Raw genomic sequence first — 16115 nt, 5'->3', positions numbered from 1 at the left:
TATTGATAGGGCCTGAAGCCACAATATATCAATTATTTAGTCTATGTTGTAATACACTTAATTACTGCGATGAACTGTTGAATTGGACAACCTATTACATGTTTATGAATGAATATTAATCCTCACTAACTAACTTAACAACTCCTTTATTAACAGATCCATAATGTTTTAATAAAAGGAAAATATAAATAGGACTACTACGATGTCTTTCATTATTATTTAAAGTTTAAATGCACGTTTAATTGATTTATTTTAGTTTTAGTTCATACTTATTAAATAAAATTATGATATTTTTTTTCTTGCACCATAGTCAAGTAATATGAAATGGACGAGTTCGTTACGTTTATTGTGATGTCTCATCAGACATCTGACTTGGAATTACTAGAGCGCTTAAAGCACAATAAACGTATGTCGTCATTTAAAATGTTCTTGTACTATTAAAATTATAAATGATATGTGAAAGAAACAGGATTTTTTCCGGCCATTTGCCATCGTTTAGTGAAACAAGAAATCAGTAACACTACATTTCTATAAATAATATAGTGGAAAAAGTTTATATTGACATTTCTTCTAGTCATATAAAATTATAAAAATATTACAATAAAAATTATTATATATCTTTGTGTATTAGCGGGAGAAGCGATCAATAAAATCGTTTTAATAACAATCGTATTATATTATGGCCTGAATATATGCTATTTTTAACTCCGTTTAACAAAATATAGTTTATTTTTCTATAACTAATAATTTTCCTTAATTTTTATTTGCGTTTTACGGAGAGTAGTATTTACCATGTGTTGCTATATGTGTTAAATTTCAGAACACTAGTGTGTTATATAAATGTATTGATATTTTTAAAAAAGCTAAATCCTTGTATTAACGAAGCCAACCAATCTCCTACTTTGTTCAGCGCAGCGTGGGTGGAATATATGTAAATATCGGCTTTTGTTATCGACCCTGCCACAGCGATATTAACTTGGCCATCACAAACAGTATGACTTGATTAAAACATCTATACCCTTCATCAGGGGGACATTGTGTTACGTAAGCCGACATGAAATACATTTTGCACAAGATTTCATTTCTATATAAGTAATAGCGTGTTTGACTATCCTCTGCGGGATTTCTCTGAATGTTAGCGAACTGTTTTACATTAGCGTTATTGATGAAAATGATGAAAATATTAAAATAAACAAATGTTTAATAATCATAATAAAATCATATGGCATAGCAAACACAAAAAAATTTATTTTATTAATATTGCATTTTTAAGCTTAACGTAATTGTGGGTGATAGTTATGTTTTTGTATTTTACTGCAATTAAATTAAACGAATACATTCACGTGCAGGTATTAAAGACTTTTAATTAGAAGAGAAAAAAATAAAACCGAAATAAGTCAAGTTTACCAGAGTATGAAACAATGTAACAATAATGTTAAGTACTATGTAAACAATGGTGGTTAATGTAATAGAGAACTTGTAAGGTAAAGTTTATTTAGCCGCTATATGTCGATTTATTCGATCCAATCGTACACACACATATAACCAAAACTATAACATAATTTATTTTTTATATGATCATACGAAATATGTTTGGCTGCAATCGTTACGACAGGCAACAAGTGGAAGTTCAATTGAAAAATTGTACATGGTACTATATAAAACTTTGGTTATTGTAAGTATCTTGTGTCTGGAAATGAAAAAGCTACTTAAAACTATTGTTTTGAAAAGTTATCTATCCGAGCAGGGCATCGAACACAGATTTATAACACTTTGTGCTCCCCGAGCCAACAAGTCTGAGCGTCAGCTACATGGCGTGAAACAAATGCTAAACATTTAATTTGTTTCTCAGACAATTTTTACAAACGAGATGAGCAAGTAGCAAATATACAAATATCTATAAAACATAGTGTTTCAGGGTTAACTAAAATAGCCCTTTGGCACTAATGTTGGATCTAAATTTCATTATAGTTGGAGTGTTGCATGAAATTTAAAATGACACTAATAGGTGTAAATCACAGTAATAACAATCGATTTCATTAGTAGTGGGAAATATAAAGAAGTCTATAAAGTCGAATCGAAAACGTAAACTGTACGAAACTGAAAAGGCAAGGCATCCTTTTGTAACTGGAGGTGTAGTGCACGTACAGACGCATTATCTAAGCAAAAAAATAAATAAGTTCCAAAATAATATGAAATATTAATATTCTAGTCCATTCAAGTTATTAAAAAAAACATCTCAAGTCTTATTTATTGCACAAAATATAAACAATCCAAATATAGTAAATAAGGTTCATGTCAGCTAGCTTAAATTAAAATATTAAGAGCGAAAATACGGTTTTAAGAGGATGGTAAGATATAAATGCTCAAATAGAGGTGTATGTTTTGGATAAGTTTGCTTTTTTCAAATAGCATATTACAAAATGTTTAATTATGTAACATATTTGTGTAACTTGTTTGTAATGTATTGCCTTAAATGCAGTCACAAGTAAACAATGTATTAGAGGGGCTGAATATTATTATAGATATGAATATTTATAAAGTGTGCCTGAAAAGTAATAAATGGACTGTGAACGTTTGTTAATAGTTTGTTGTTTATGCATGTTAAAAATTCAGCAAACATTAATAAAACTTAAAAATAATACCGAAATGAAACTGTAAAATATTTAAATAATGGGTATTAAAGTGTAAATGGCTGGAATTCTTAAGAATCCGAAGTAATAATGAGATAATATAGTAAATCCATTAAATTAGTTAATTAGTAAGGTTGAAGAAAATTTATATTTATGTTATTGTATATTTGCATTTATATCCATATATTCACTGTCAAAGAAGAAGATGGTATGTTTTGATTGTTTTAATACTAATAAATAAATCAATCACAGTGACGTAAATAATAATGTTTGATGGACGGAACTGCTTTGCGAACACAAAAATAATACAGCCCTCAGTATGTAACAACATTTCCTTTCAAACAAAGAAAAGTTAAAAAATCATGAAGAGCATTTCTAATGTAAAAAAGGGGTAGTGCGTTGCTATATATGTGAACAGAACATAAATCTAAATGGTATATCAGTGGAGACTCCTGCCCGGGTGGCGGAGGGACAAAGGTCGACCCTTATCAACGACCCAACCGACACCTGCAACGAGCGATAAGCGGGACCACACCAGGGGCGGCTCAATAAAGGGCTTCCTAGGAAGTTGCCTACTGTCCACCGGGCCAAATCTTATTTATTTATTTATTTTCAAGGGTTTCGCCACAGTTTTTACAGTGTTTTATGACAAAATAATACAGTCAAAGGTGACAAATATGTTTCAATGTAAACTTAATATAACCCGCTGTTCAATAACTTAACATTGAGAAAGGCAAAGAAAAACCTATGGAATACATTTTCACAATTATTGTTGAGCACAATAATACTGTGACACTGGCAAAACAGAAAAACTAACAATTCAATAAAACTCAACAATAAATTAGTAACAATAGATTAACAATAACGATAATACTATTATATACAGTAACAATAATATCATTAACAATACAATAATTTAGTACATGCTAAAAACCAACTAAAATTATAATAAATTAATAAACAATAGTAATACTATTGAAAGGGTGGCAGACCTGGTCTGCAGAAGCTTGACAAGGGTTATTTCGCTGCGTTGATTTTGTATTGTAATTGTCATTATTTGGCGGTGTTTATTTTCGGCCGGGTGTGTCGGAGTTTCATTGAAGCCAGATGTATTAGCTCCGTACATCAGCGGGGACAGTTTACTGTGAGTAACTGAATGTATGTGTCAGTAACTAAACCCAACTGAACACGTTGGCCACTGCAAGCTTCATCACAGGCAGCGTTATCATCATCAGCGCAGGCAGTGTGCGCCGCTACCAACCACTGCTCGCCGCAGCAAATTATCCCGCCTGTGACTAATGCTGTACCAGACCGGCTCGGCTCTAACTGACCGCTGCGAGTGTTTGTTGGTGCGCCTTCAATTTTGTACTGCAATGAAAACACTCTCCTGCATTGCCGGCCTTGCGGATTCTTGTTTGAGGGCGTTTTAACGGCCTTGTCCTGCAGTTTGTGTTTACTAAATATTACTGACTGTTGTTTTTCATGGCTCATCGTGTTCGGCGCAATCGCTTGGACGAACTGCTCTTGATTTGATAAGCTGCTTTTATTGTATAGTTAAGGGTTACTTTGTATTTAAGTGTAGTAAATCAGCTTTAATTTAAAGGTGCTTATTTCTTGTATACATTACTGATTTTCTGTGATTATTTGTGCTGTAAATATTATTGTATAATTAAATAGTGACCACGTATATTTTATTAATTACTTACAACATGCCACCAGTAACTAGAGGTAGTGGTATGCTTAATTGCACGGATGGTTTGTACCATTTAAATGATGAAGTAATTGAACTGGCTTTTAATTTCTGCTCTGAACTTAAAAAAGTAGGGAGCAACTTTGGTAATGACATTGTTGAAAAGCTTGTACCTCACATATCTGCCATTATGGCCAAACTAGACTCTACAGAAAAGCTCTGTAGGGATCTAAAAATTGGAAAATGAAGGTCTTTGTTATCAATTACAAACTGTAGAGACTAAGTTTACAGATCTCAACTCTAGTTATAGGAATAAATGTAACGAGTGTGATGCTATAGAAGATGACTGTGATCTTGAAATAAAAAGTCTCCAAAATAAACTAAGTCTTTGTAAGCAAGAAAATGTTATTTTACGAGACCAAGTGAATAGTGTAGAAACTGGCTGTATTTGTGGTACTAAGTCAAAGGAGTGTTCTGGGTCTGATGTCACTCACAACACAAACACTGTAATTTCGGAACTGGAGGTCAAGATTTCTGACATGGAGGCAGAACGTGGCAGATGCTTCTGACCACACGGTACAGGTGTTTGGAAGCTAACATTCAAATTATTTAAATAGTAGTGAGAATTGTTACACCTGCCTAGACCCACTCACTTTTAACGGTCCCCCCACTAAACCCCCTAAACAAACCCTTCATCAATAAGACTGGAGGGGGAGGCTGCTGTCGGGGTGGCGAGGTAATGGTTTGGTTCTCCCGATCCTTATGGCTGAAACTGTGCCCATGAGTCTTATGGATGGGTGGTGGGGGAGATGGAGGCCTTACTGCCCGCGTCCCCTCTGCTGTTCCTGGTTCAAACACCTCAATCATGGTTCTGCTTGTTTATAGAGCTTTCAAGTGGTCGACAGACTCTGATCTTTTTTAAGAATGTATTTTATTGATTTTGGAGAATTTCCAATCAATACGGACATGCAGGTTAAAAAGTACCTCAACATAAAAGGGGCCGTCATGTCCGAAGTGTTGTCCTTGCGAGGCTAAAAATTTAATGATTATCAAGCAGAACTTGTTGAACGCTAGTTAACAGGCAGTTCTCTGATTTAATTTTCTATTTACATGGTAGGCACACAACAATCTTATATCGAGGCTACAAGGGGGGGCCTGGTCTACAATGGCGGGCCATCGGTAAATACGTCAAACAACTTCACCAGCACTGGCGGATTTGCTGTATTCACTGTAAGGACTCAGTTTCCAAATTCCAAAGTTTTTGTAAAACAGTGTTACTGACTAGAACTGACATTTACATTACAAGGCCCTTATTTCACATTTAATGAACAAATTGAGCTGATGTGTCGGTAACTTTGGAAGTCCACTTATGTGGAGGCCATAACTGGGCTCTGTAGGGAGGGGCCGTGAAAACCTGGGCCCGAGACGACGCGACGACAACCTCAATAGGAGAGGTATAAACTCCAATCTAGCTACGCTTTTTGAAGTCTGTTATTCATTGCGTGCATTCCGCAAGCTCGTCGGTCCTGAGGTTTTTGGGAAAAGGTGTTGACCCCCTTGCACAGATTTTTTATGAAGTGGTCCCCCCCTGCGGACTCCTGCAGTGGCAGATCTCTTGGGACACCTGGATAGCCCAGCCTTGATTACTGTAAAGATTCTTCACATCAAAATTTTCCAGGGTATAAAATAACAAGATTTGAGATAATATTTCAACTTTTTATTTGGACTGCCGAAAATGTAGATTATAATTTGTATTAAATCTGTAACACCACCCTGAGCAGATTTTTGAGTTCTGTAGGTTTTTGGTCACTGTGCATGGTTACACTGGTGTTCTAACAAGCTTTCTTGTAAGGAAAAGAGACTGTTTTATCAAAAGAGGAGCGTGTTTTGCATTTTTAGTAAACCCTTCAATAAAAACACAAATGTTTTTAGATGTCCTCCCCGATTTTGTCAGGAGGGTAGGTGTGATGGTCTTTGCGCGGCAGCGATTTTTCAGTTCAGACAATTTCCTCTTTCTATGATGTTTACACGCTTATAAAACCGAAAACCTTTTTCCAGCGTCAGATGCAAGAACATGTAGATGTTTTATGGAATGTTTAGTCCGAATCAGCCTCCAAAAAATTATAAAATCCAGAAGTTTAAGAAAACTGTTTGTTGTGGGTGATTTCAATTGTTTAATCCATCTCTGTTGCTGACATGAAAGTAGATAGTCTTTCTATCCATGATGTCATCTCACTCGATTTAAGCAATAAAGTTAAATTCATTTACGAGGGAATTTAAAAAACTCCCGGTCCCTAATTGGGATTCACGTATATTACTGATCTTTCTTGTAAGACATTTTTCGCAGTTGCTCTGGTCTGTGATTAAATGCACTGTCCGATACACCATGCACAACATCTCACATGTCAGGTAATTTATCTCTAGTCCTGATTGGCCCTACAGCATTTAACTGCTTAAGGCGATCATTTTGTAGAAGATAATGTTCGTATTCTTTAGACATCTTCTGGGTGGGGAAACATGGCCAATGATGTTTTACGCAGCTAGAACAATGGAATGATAAGATGTGAGCTTGGTTTATGTCCCCTCTATAGAGTTTTATTTCATTCAGAGGCCTTTTTTTCCCCTGAGGAAAAAAAGGGGTTTTCGGATTTCGTGGGCGTTCTCACAAATGCTCAAAGTGTCTTTAAACCGCAGGAGCAAATTGCAGCACTAGATGGCCGACCGTGATTTGGTCTGCGCATTTGGTATTATAAAAACTAAAGACCTAGAAGTTCTTCTGATGAGAGAAGAAAACAATACCTTCTCTTTGAAGAGGACAATATAGGGCTAGTGTGAAGGAGAAGCTAAGTCACGTCTAAAGTTAAACATTTTAACTGGGCAGGACTTCCTCAAATAAAGTTAAGTACTGTGTGGGACATAGTGAAACGAGCATAGAGGTAAGGCAAGTAGTTTTGGCAGATATCCCTCGAACCATCAAGGATAGTATAAAGGAGGATCATGTATTAGGGATCCGAAGGAACGTTTCTAACTTGTTTCAATTGAATTTTACCCTTTTCCCCCCATTAATGTGTCCCGAATTGCAAGTTTCATGCTTCCATAATCGTTTGTCTCTTCTTCAACAACAATCATGTGCACGGGGTGTCCCTATCATTTTCTCTTTTCACCACCTGTTTCTGAAGTGGAGAAGTATTCTGACAATCATCAGATGCTATAAACAGCCATAAAGGCTTCTTCTGGTCTTCGGACAACTATATCATGCGAAAGCTTCTTATAAAATCATGTACGGAGTATTTAATGTTATGCGACCACTATGTCTCATTGCCTTTGATAAATTTTTCGTTTGAAAAAAATGGCCTGTTTCCTGACATTTTAAAGTGTGTTCTATAGTGATAGCCGTTACATAAAAGGGGACTGGTTTGAGGAACTTGAAATAATTTTCCAGGCCTATTTCGATTGGATCGAGCATTTTCTAAGGTAGGTTTGAGGAAGGCAGTTTTTGATAAGGGTTTAAAACGGCTTTCCTGTGAGAGTAGACATTAAATGTTATGCTTTGACAAACCAGAAATTAATGAGCTTTATTGGGGGTTTCAAGGGGGAGGTCTCATACTGTGAACGGCCAATGTTTGCTCTCTTGGGATATAGATGTTGTTTATTAAAGCTCCTTCGATCTGAAGGACCAGTTTTCTACTGGTGATCTTCGCTTTAGATTTGAGAAAAGCATTATGACAATGGTATTCGCATGACACTCATTTCTCTTTTTTTAGCCTTCCCCATTTATCTTTTTTTCTCCCCCCCTGCGTCGCAAAAGGCCGTTGACAAGTAGTGAGGTTGTTGCGTAGCTTGGCAAATCAAATGGCTGTGCATCTTTCTTGAGTTCAGCGGTAGACAAGTTTTGTGGAAATTCCATAACGTTGAACGTAAAATACTGAAGGACAAAGAATGCTTTTCTGACGAGCAGTGATTGGTCAAAGACGGGTGTGTGGCCACAGGCGCCTTCCCATACTTGGACCCTTCCTCTTTTATTTTGTATGTGAATGAACCTCAGCACGTTGTGTTTCGAGGGGCCTTGTTGATGATATTGTATTTGCTGACGACACATCACTTTGTAATTGTGTGATGAAGATCTTGTCGTTTAACCAATATGGAGATAAATACGATTTTGTTCAGCTGGTAATTCAATAAGTTCCAGTAGGTTTACAGAGTAATGGTTTGTGCCGGTCAATACTGATAAACACTACATGCCTAGATTTTATCAATTTCATCAAGACACGCAATGACTCTTTGAATAGTATTGGGTTGGCGATACAGAGGGTTTGGTTGTGCTGAGCAAAATGGTCCAAGTTTTTTTAGGCCTAATTGTCGATAGGAATCTTCTAGCTTCACCTTTCATGTAAATCATGTCGCACGTTCAAAGTCTGTGCTGGTATTATTTGGTTCTTCGTAGAACTTTCAATTCTTTACACGGGCCACCCGTGATGTGCTATCTAACTTCATATTTTGCATTTTAGTTTTTAATCCCTACCCCTATTCATATACGCTGTTGAAATTTGGGGTTTTGAAAAACTTGCAGAACAAACCATGTTCTTTCTTTTGCAGTAAGAAAGCGGTGAGAGCTATTGCTGGCATCCGTCAATCAGAATCCTGCAAATCACACTTTAAAGAACTTCAATCTGCGTTACTTTTTCCAAGTAATAAATATATTTACCACAACATTGGTCTCATTATTTTTTTACAAGCAAAACCCAGGGCATTTTTTTCCGGAGTCCACTCTATAATTCCGCAGCTTCCGGGAACACTGTCTCAGAAATAGCAACAAAATAAAATATTCCTCCCATGCAATCCTTCTTTTTTCAAAACATCACTGTTTTTATAATGCCGTAATTTTCTTTTATAATTTGGGGGGGGGGGGGGTGGGGGGGGGGGGGGGTGGGGGGGGGGGGGGGTGGGGGGGGGGGGGGGTGGGGGGGGGGGGGGGTGGGGGGGGGGGGGGGTGGGGAGTAACGTTTAAGTAGTATCAAGTTATATATTTTCTTCATCGGAACAAAGAGGCAAACTAGTCACTTGAAAGGGGATGCTTTATGACCGAAGTTGGTTTCCGTTGGTATATATTTTGATGATCGGAGCACAAAGTCAAACTCTACAATGCAATGGTATTGGAAATAAAAAAAATGAGTTTGAATTAAATTAAGGCGACGGATCTTTATTCCTTATAACCAAATTAGTTTATATAGACTTATCTATGCAAAGAATTGTCCTGAATTATGTATCAACGAAGGAATGACTTTTCTCTACGACATCAGGGCTGGTTACCAAGTTGTGACAATTTCTATAAGAAATGCTTTTCAGCAAATACATTTTATTTATTAAAATAATTCGTCCTAAAGTAATCAACTGTACTATGTAACCATTACAATATTACAATACAATCCTATGTTTTATTCATTTAAGTACCTATTGAAAAGTAGTACTATTTAGTCTTGAAAGCATAGATTAGGCATAAAAGTAACATGGACACCAACATTATATATATATATATATATATATAATCTGAGATAAGATTGATTACATTCCCAAACTGCACAGAATACCGTATATCATTATGCAACATTCTGTAAAATATGAAAGGCTTATGTACTTATTCCTGCGTATTGATTAAATATACTGACACACCAACAAACCTTTCGTCACCGAGTTTAATAGTGTGATTACTACAAATTATTTGAGTATAATTGATTACAAATTTATATTCAATTTTAATTTAATAAATCTCGTTTTATTATTAACTTGAATCATGTAACCCGACACTGCTAGTCCAAGGAAAGTTGTTATGTGACTTTCATTTTACGACCAAATAACTAAGCATAAACTTAAAACCCATAATATCCACGATAAAAATAAACTATTTCAGTGCAATAAAACCAGTAAGAGAAGCATAAAAAAATAAAGTAGGCAAATGTCATAGATCTTTTTACTTCAAAGCATCCGTGATTAATAACGAACCTGTAATACAAATAAATATGATGTTATGTGTATCGGATTGAAAGCTCTTAGCTAGTCAATTTCTATTAATAGTTGTTTCATTACATGTTTCAAGAGTGTTAATTTATACGTTTAATTAATATATACTTTTAAATCCGTTTTTGCAGGTTCTTTGTAGTACTACTTCCATGATAAACGAAAGTGAAGAAGTTATACTAAACACAAACGCAAATAATTTCTCAATGTTTTGTGACAACGTTGATGAGGGTGATATTGGATGCATCGTTTAACCTTTTGTTTAGTAAACTTTAACATTTCCTATGTTATACACCGTACACTATTGAATAATAGTGATTAAAAATGTTTTATGAGAAAGCAATGTTAATAAACGGATACAGTGGAGTTTAGAAGGATCCAGAAGAGTTTAAAGGCGGTCTTTACAAAATTGACAAAAACATGTGCTTTTATCACGGGTTTACATGCAACTATAGTGATGTTCGGTGACCCTAACATTAGCAGAGATCTTTCTTGGACCAAGACGTACCTATGTACGAATTTTCACATGGATTATCTCCACAACTAAGAGATATTGATAAGACCGACACATAAGCCGGATAAAAAGACAATAACACGATACTAAGAAGAACATGTTGAGTCCCTTAATATAGGAAAGATACAGTACGTGCAGGATTGTCAGTACTAATTACAAGGGCTGCAATTGCACAAAGTTTTGTATTGCACTGTCTGTATCGGAGACCTAAGTGTATGATACCTTTCTTCTTATAACGGAAAATATATTTTCGTACAGTATAGAGTGATTGATAAGTTGAATACTGAAGGCAGTATCACGTAATATTAAACAATCAATTAAAAGGCAACTTATATTTCTCAGTGTGGTAAAGTTGTAATTCAATAAAAACTACACCATACAACAATCTTGCTTCATCTTCTATACAGCTTTCATTACTAAATAATATTATATTCATCTAAAGAGATGAATGAGAGTATTGAATCCAATTTTGAACAATTGTGTTGTATAATGTAACTGTTATGAACTTTTTGCTTTACCTTCAACGTTCAATGAACTATCTTTTGGCTGATTGCAATTTAACTGATGTAAAGGGTTGTGTTAAAATAAGTAGAGAAGTGGTAGACTGAAACTTCGTATCCAAAAATTCAAAACAGTCAAAAGAAAAATCGTTTAAAATTAGGCTTATTTATTCGATATCTAATTGCATGGATCTCATATTAAGATGCACAATTTTAAGTTGTGCTATTTTTTCTCCACACTTAGTTACCCCATACCTGAGAAGTAACAAGGTTTAATTGAGGGCGGGGTTTCTCGTACATCTGCTGTGAATATTAGAAATGCATTTGACCACGTTCAAATTCAAAGCCTTCGAAATTATATGTATAAAATATGAACCAAGATGAGATACAGGTCTAGCTCACCCAGTGAATAAAATAAACTATAATGTTGTTTGATATCAGCTGAGTGCTGAAATTAAGGAAAGCGTTGTAACTGATTCCACAGCGCCAGGCCTGCGCACTGTTTCAAGAAAGCTCTTTTCCTCGAAAATTTCCTATTCACAGTTTACAGCCATTTTCCCATGCTAAAGAGGGCCGCTCTTTAAACATGATAGGCCTTATAACCTGGACCTACCCAATAACCTATCTGCATACTATTTCTACATACATGTATGTAGATAAAATTTAGACTTCTACCTACATAAGTTTTGTATTCCACAAGTTGCAAGTTCTTGGGTTTTTATTTTTTATTGATAGAATGTTTTCTCGAAGGATAACACTCAAAATAACAATCCCTTCGAACACAATATTTGCTCACGAATCTAAGATGTGATTCAGTAATTAAAAGAAATTACTTTTAAATCATGCATATCCCGTAGCCGAATGGTAAGTAGTGGGGACGGGGTTTTGTGCTGATCGCCTTTGCCAAAGACAGCTAGCTGCTCCGTCAAATTGTCGCTCAATGAGAACCGCCTCTGCCTGGGCTGATGTCTAAATTGAGCTATTAGAATACATTACCGCCTTTAAGTAATTTGGTTTTTTTATAACGTGTTATGTTTCAATAATTATAAACAGTACTTTGGGTTGAGTGATAGTGTTTTTATACAATTTGTGAATGCTTAATTTATGTTGATATTTCGTTTAATATGATACATGTTATTAGATTTAAATATTATAGTTAACACTATACCAGAGAAAGCCACTTAATTTGTCTTTAAATCATACAGAATTAAATATATAATTGAACAATGTAAGCATATTCATAATTTCCTGGGAAAATTATAGTATAAAGTACCCAGTAGCAAACCACGTTGATTGTATTGTGAGAGAATGGTCGATGTTTGACAAACAGAAATTAAGCCAGTTTGACTAATTACAACAATTCCCTTAACTTTGGTAGTCCTTGACAATTATGTTTAAATCCGGAGTGTTATACTTTTTCTTTTGTCGTCACTCTGACGATTAGGCATTCATTATTTTATAATCAAATAAAATTTTGCATTTATACATGTAATAACAAATTAAAAAAACACATTTGAATAATATTTTCTGGCATTTTATATCGTTACATTTTACAAAATGTATAACACTACGTTTTCTGGGATCGAATACTAATCTCTACCTCAGGTGTCAAATTTAAATTATAAACCTGTACATCCAACAATGTGCAGAAATGAAATGCCACTCTACTATTGTGTATACAGAGATGACTAAAGCTTGACGTCCACACAGGAGAAAATAATAAACATAGGTTTTGTTACTAGACAGAAGTAAAGAGAACAAACAACACCCCACACCTGTACCGGTAACAATGGATGAATGAAATAGAGTAGATTTCAATTCACGACATGTGTTCTATATTTTGTAACATATAATGATGGTAATTATCCAAGGAATTATTATCCTTTTAAACCATCTTTCGTCAAAAACAAACTTTATTCAAAGTCGTAGTGAAAGCTGCAATTATATCGATGAAATCGCAATGTGTTTGTAAAAATGACTCTGAAATAAAATTATTATGTTTCTTGATTTGTATAACTTTTTTTCTTAATTATTTTATTTCTTTCACTGGTATAAATTTACACCCCCATAAATTTTATGTCTAAGGTTATTATTGTTTATTTTATAATTTTTCCTACAGACGAAGAAATATTTAAAAAATAACAAATCAGGAACAGACGTCATCGTATTCATGATGTATATTCTCCGATATAATTGAAATTTGGTAAATATTTGTTTGGTTTAAATTTTAAACGTAAGGAACTTTCGTCGATTTAAACAAGGAGTTGTTACTTAAATATTTATGGAAAATAATACTCTTCGTTATTTGACTCACCACTTTAATTGGTTAGCATTAGCGTTTACTAACATATTACGGAAAAGTTTAATTGGAGTGGTAAAATGTTTTGTTCAATTCAAATTCGTGTAACCAAATTAAGAGACAATTCTACTGGCTGCTGTCTTGACATTAAACCAATAAGAACAACGTTAAAGCACAAAAATTCACCTTTTTGTCTTAAGATTAAAAGGAATATCTCTTATATATGACATTATACAGAGTGTCCCATGAAGAAACGGAGAAACTGTCAGGACTTGTTCTTACGGTGAAAATAATGAAAAAAGTTTATATACACATAGGTCCAGAAACGCTTAGTTAGCGAGCTATACAGGGTGAAAGATTTCGCCCCAGAATTCAGTTCCACCGTTAAAAGGGAGCCCTATTAAATTATTTTGGCCGTTACCCCAGGACGTAAAATTTAATATATATTATGCAAATTGAACTGAAAAATTTAATAAAATTGGTACCAAGAAATTGGTGGAAACCTTACAGGAAATATGTACGAACAATTTCTGAAAAATTATTTACCGGCTCTTTTGGAAGATATCCCTTTACAAAAAAGATTAAAAATGATTTTCCAACACGATGGTGCAACTCCTCATTTTTCTTTAGTAGCTAGAAATCATTTGAATGCTAATTTCTTGAACTGGATTGGGCGTGGTGGACCAATCAACTGGTCACCACGATCGCCTGACTTATCGCTTCTTATGGGGACATATCAAAGCTATGGTGTATAAACGTAAAGTTGATACCAAGGAAGAATTACTCGTTAGAATTCGCAACGCATTTGACAGTATAAGACACAATCCAGACATAATTCACAGAGCCACCACAAATATTTTACGTCGAGCAGAGTGTTGTGTGCATTGTGAAGGAGGGAATTTCGAACAGTTACTAAACTAAGGTTAGTTATTTTGTTAGCATTTATTTTTTTTTGCAATAGTAAGTGAAAATAAAAGTTTATAAAAACATGTACGTTCAGCAAGAAAAAAAGTGTAACCGATTTTGTCTATTCTTCGTACGTTATTTATTTAATTAAAAATTGATTTTCTTAAAGTTTACGTATAGTTTTTATTGGCTTATTTTACATCATTATCTTAAAAAATAATTCTTTACAAGTTTTTTTAAAAAATTTTACGTGTTTTTTACACATTTAACAAAGTTAATCTACTTGAAACCTAAATAAAACTTGTTTTTTGGACACCGAAATTTGCGTATTTCTTTAGATATCTTAAAAATTACTGCGGCTAGAGGTCTGGTACCAATTTTATAAAATTTTTCAGTTCAATTTTCATAATATACATTAAATTTTACGTCCTGGGTAACGGCCAAAATAATTTAATAGGGCTCCCTTTTAAAGGTGGCACTGAAATCTGGGCGAAATCTTTCACCCTGTATAGCTCGCTAACTAAGCGTTTCTGGACCTATGTGTATATAAACTTTTTTCATTATTTTCACCGTAAGAACAAGTCCTGACAGTTTCTCCGTTTCTTCATGGGACACCCTGTATATATATAAATCATAAGGGTTATGTATAACATCAAACTTGACGTTTTACATATTTAAATTTTTGATTATTCAAGTAATAAAACTCTACAAGAGAAACTATGTAACTTTTGGAAGCGTATAAATAAGATCTTTTAAATGAGGCATAAAATAAGTTGCTCTTATGGAGAAAACTTATCTCATTTCCCTTGAGGTGGATCTACCGGGACCACATCTTAAGAGTCATGAAATCTCCTCATCCTAAGATTACGACACAGCCATCAACCTGGAACTGTGCACTGTGTCTTACTGCCGGTACCTTCTGTTCATAAATCAGAAGCACAGATAAACAGGTGTAGCAATAAATTAAACTACATTTTTGTTCTTTTACTAAATTTTCCTCCTTTTGATATCTAAATGTAAAATTTAAAACCACATTAATATAGATCTAACATTATAGATCTAAATTCATTGTTTTCAAAAAAGAAACATATATGTTTATTAATATTCCATACACATGCGTCGCTTTTAAAGTATAATTTAATAACTTAGCATCCAACATGAAATTTTGAAGGCAAATACTTCAAAAATATTGTTTGAAACAAAGTTTCTGTATAATTATCACTGGATGGGCACCCATTGTTACCCTTCATAGTACATTCCATTTTGGCGGTGGTATTACAGTAATTCACTTGTCCCTACTACTCGCATTAATTCTTCCAACTCAAGGCCATTGAAAGACGATCCACAGTTCTTTATTATTGAACCTTTAATTTTATATCGTCTAGTCATTTAAAGATATTGATACGTAAATACTAAAGCGGAAAATCTAAAACTTTACATTTTGTGTGCCAGATCAGGGTACTTCCCTCGCAGAGAATCTCTGCGACTTTGCACAGTGTATTTTCTTATTTTACTATTCATATCCTCCTATTTACTTGATATTTATTTCTCAGCCTAG

Source organism: Homalodisca vitripennis, chromosome 2 (genome assembly GCF_021130785.1).
Source record: "Homalodisca vitripennis isolate AUS2020 chromosome 2, UT_GWSS_2.1, whole genome shotgun sequence".
NCBI classification, from domain to species: domain Eukaryota; kingdom Metazoa; phylum Arthropoda; class Insecta; order Hemiptera; family Cicadellidae; genus Homalodisca; species Homalodisca vitripennis.
The sequence above is the reverse complement of the archived record's forward strand: the minus strand, read 5'-3'. Positions refer to the sequence as shown.